This window comes from Dipodomys merriami, unplaced genomic scaffold (genome assembly GCF_024711535.1).
Source record: "Dipodomys merriami isolate MVZ:Mamm:240054 unplaced genomic scaffold, mDipMer1.0.p SCAF_9, whole genome shotgun sequence".
In the NCBI taxonomy this organism is placed as follows: domain Eukaryota; kingdom Metazoa; phylum Chordata; class Mammalia; order Rodentia; family Heteromyidae; genus Dipodomys; species Dipodomys merriami.
In genome coordinates, this window is record NW_027206512.1 from 46,691,729 (window position 1) to 46,696,282 (window position 4,554).

Below are 4,554 nucleotides of genomic sequence, written 5' to 3' on the forward strand. Positions count from 1 at the left end.
TATGACACATGATTCACAATATTCTATGTCTAATGGCAGAAATATATTCTTAATTTATAAAGTATATGTATCACCAGGTATATATATATACATATATATATATATATGTCCTAAATGACATAGCATACCATTTTTCATCACTAATTATACCATTTATAGTCCCTAGTTCAATAAAAAACGTTTTTTTCTTTTCTATTGTGTCTTGTTCCTTTTCTACTTTGGGTCTATAGATAGAAACAAACTGATTTCCTGAGAGCAGAATGAAATGACAGAGGTACAAAGATAAAGACATTCATATAGGTGTCATGGCCTCTGGAGTAACTATTTTGCTCTATTAATTTGAAATATAAAAGGAGCTATGTTACCAAGAAAACATTTTGAACCAAAATTAACTGACTATGAGATCACGTCCTTACAGTTGACAGGGAGCAGGTGGAAAAGGAAGAAAGGAGGGCAAGGAGAGGACATAGACGTTACCCTTGGCCTAGAGCGTCTAAGTGCAGAGGAGTGGAAGGCGGGTAAAGGGAACCCCACGATTGGCTGCTGGCGGTATCATGGTGCCCCGGAAACCTCCCGAAGAGGATGAAAGGGAAGACGACGCTTATGAACTGCTGGATTTGACCGAGTGTGTGCGAAGGCGCAGCTGGTGGAATCGAGTGTTTGGCCACCGTTCAGGACCAATGGTAGACAAATACTCGGTGGCCACTAGGATTGTCCTGGGTGGTGTGACGGGCTGGTGTGCAGGATTTTTATTCCAGAAGGTTGGAAAGCTTGCAGCCACCGCAGTGGGTGGTGGCTTTCTTCTCCTTCAGATCGCCAGCCACAGTGGCTATGTGCAGATCGACTGGAACAGAGTTGCCAAGGATGTCAACAAGGCGAGAAGGCAGATTAAGAAGCGAGCAAATAAGGCAGCACCGGAAGTCAACAATATAATTGGAGAAGCAACAGAGTTCATTAAACAGAATATGGTGGTGTCCACTGGATTTGTGGGAGGATTTTTTATAGGCCTTGCGTCATGATGGTCCTCTTTAGTGAGATCCAGCTCTGAGAAGAATAGTGGTGACCACAGGATGATTTCTCAACAGTTTATGCCACCAGCGTCTCCCCAGCAAGGAGACATGTTCCATTAGACAACAACCATTCAGAACTTAGCATTTCATCAACTGAAGCCTAACTGACAAAAAAATCTGCTGTAACAATCTGTGGTGGTATGGGAACAATATTATTCTTAAGCAAAACAAGCTGGCTTTTGTCATTTTTAACAGAAACATAAACTCACATCTGTTTGAAAACTAGCACACAAAACACGTCCACTGAATGTCTAGACATATATACAGAGAAAATCTATTGGGTTTATTGCCCAGTGAAATTTCACCATGTGTTTATTTTAGAAGATCTACCTTGGGCTTTATTTATCAGTTAGTGTCAAGTAAAATGTGTCATTATATAGCTTGTATATTAGGGCTATTCTTAAAAGATATTCACAATAAACAAAAGGACTATAGTTCCCTTTTGTGTAAGGACTTAGAAATAATAGAACATCAATCCACAGATGCACTGTAACAGCAAAGCTTAGAGACTGTTTATTTCTTATATTACTACTTTGCTTCTAAAATAACTATATTTAAATAAAGGTTCACCTTATGAAATACTTCAAAGGGTCAAAAGCCTATATACATGTATATATATGTATATATGTGTGTGTGTAGCTTTAAAATATCTTTAGTACTTTAGTTTCTAGTGATTTTTTATTTATCCTGGAAACTAAGAGTAATTATGTGTTGAGTATATGCAGTTGGTTATTATTAATTTACTTTGGTCACCTCAAACACATCATGTTTTACATTTCCAGAAATTCTTTGCCAACTGAAGCTTAGCAAAATAGTTTCTGTTTGAAACCAGTAAAATATGGGAACAATAGTATTCTTGAACAAAACATGACTTTTGTCACTTTTTCTTTTAAAATATGTATGTATTTAGCAACTGGAAGAAGAAAAAATTATTTTAAAATACTTAGCACCATAGTATAAATTTAGTGTCCAAAGAGACATCGTTTTATATGTAATTTTGGTCTTGTAGGTTGTTGTGCATTTGTCTCTTTAATCTCATCTGAAAGGTAAGGACACATTTTTGGTAGGATTGTGTTTATTGAATAGTAGAATAGTTTGCTGATTTCTCAAGGTCATTATCAAATTCCCAAAGAGGCTCTTTAGCACCCATTATCTACTGTATTTTTAGTTTTATACATGTAGTTCTAGGTTAGAAATGGGACAATTAGTGGAATAATGTAGATTAAAGTCATCAGAGTTTAGAATTGAAGATATTTATATGATCGCCTTTAGATACAATATATTTTCTAAAATGACATAAAATATTCTGACATAAAGAATTATGCAATAATATAAGAGATATGATATAAATAATAAAGACAAATCACATGTAACACAATAATATAGATAATGTATATACTGAATAAATGTGTTTCCAATAAATCATCAGAAAAGTATTACCACATCTATAATGAGTTCATGATAACATATTTAATTTGTTTTAGAAATTTTAGAAATATTTTCATTAAAAGCCTTCAAACAGGAAATGGTCTCACTTTACCAGTTTATCACACAATTAATTTAATCTTTCTGCTGTTTATGGATTGTAACATTATACTGCTATTCCAGGTACTAAAAGGCATGAATTAGTCTAATGCCACACATCCAGTTAACCTATTCCATTCACAGTCATTTATTAGGAGTTACTATTTGTAGAAGTATGTCGACATTACTAAGCGATGTTTCCTATTTAATGAAGTCAATGCTTGAGTAATAAAGACAAAAAAAGCAATGATTTAAGACAATGTTATAAATGAAGGAAAGACATCTGTTTATTTTGAGAAGTAAAGTTAACATGTCTCACCATTATGAGATAGAAAATGAGTCAGGGTTGGAGGGGCAGAGGACACACCAGGAGAGTAAAGTAAAAATCCAAATAACCTGGTTGATTGTTTGTGACAGTGTCTGTGATTTTGGTTTTTTAGACTTCTATGTAAAGAGAGAAATGGACAGTATAAAGACAATATGGAAGATGGACTTGTATATAGTATTAAATAGGTATGATTATATTCAACATTGAGTGGGAAACACATATATTATTTCCACATATGTGGAAAACATATTATTAATTTATTGTTTTATATACTTCCTTAGAAAATAATAGACCCACACAGCTTTATTTAATAGTTAAAAGTAGTTTTGACAATCTACTATGATAAAGATATTTAACAGATTCATGATTTTGGAAACTAAGAAATTCTAGAAGTTTTAAATGTGTATCCAGAAGTAAAAAAAAAAATTCATTTAACATATATATTTATTATATAAATAAATGAATATATATTCATTTAACATATATATACTTATATATATACATATATATATAAATGTTAAATTATGTGCTATCTAGACCTTGAAGATGTATGCTGATATTTTAGGTCATACAGTAGCAAATAGTAAATGATGACTAACATTAAAATGGGACAGGACCAATATTTGTCCAGTTTAGTCCAAGTTTTGAAGTGCTCATTTCATATTTTTTATGTATTAGATTTCCCTGCCAGTATTTAATAATTGCAGGACCTTGTGACAATTATGTAAGTATTTTATTATCTAAGACAGAGTAGAGGGAAAATATTTCTTTTATATTGAAACTTTTAGGCTAATTCATAAAATAATTACAAGAATTCAAAATTACTTCTCAGCTGTTAAAATACTACTTAAAAGTTTATTTAACATTTTAATAAGGATAATGCATTTCATAGGATTAAAACCTTCTTGTTACTGGTATTCATCTAAATATAGATTGGAAACTGAATAAATGATGTATGAAATATTGCATCCATGTTAACTAATAGTCCATAAACCTGATGTGCTTTCATTTGTGTTCTCTGTACAGTGTTCATGTGTGATAAAGCTTCCATAAAAGCAGTTTCTTTTGCAGTGATCTGACCTGGATCACAGGAAGCTCAAGAATGACAAACCCAGGATAGAGGCTAAAGCAACGTCAGCCCTAATCCACTACTCGGCATAGGGATATATGCAGCTTTCAAAGAACTGACTAAATCTGTGGACTTGTATATAATGCAGCCTTATGGAATTGATCCTGTATAAAGGACAGGAATACCGAGGACTCAGCACGCTCCCGATCTGTGTGCACTCTGTCCTATTTACAATTTCAGGGCCAGAGGGGAAATGGTGGAGTTTCCTCACCACTGGATTCATCCCATTAAACAAAAACAAGAGAAAAGAAAAAAAATGAAGTAAAATTAAACTTATTATTAAAGCACAGCTTGCTCAAATTTAATTTTTAAAAGTAGGTAATAATTTCAGGTAATGAGATTAGACTACTGCCCTGTAAAAAAATCAGGGATTACATTTCTTACTTATGTAACTGTAATCCCTCTGTACATCATCTTGACTATAAAATTAAAATATAAATAAATAAATTTATGTCACAAAAATAAGTTTAGTACACATAAATGCACAAATACTCTCTCTTACA

At 32.9% G+C, this 4,554-nt stretch overlaps 1 pseudogene; it reads left to right on the forward strand.

The window, feature by feature from the left end:
- Positions 1-510: 510 nt before the first annotated feature.
- Positions 511-1,226, forward strand: LOC138820712 (FUN14 domain-containing protein 1 pseudogene; annotated as a pseudogene).
- The last annotated feature ends 3,328 nt before the right edge of the window (positions 1,227-4,554 follow it).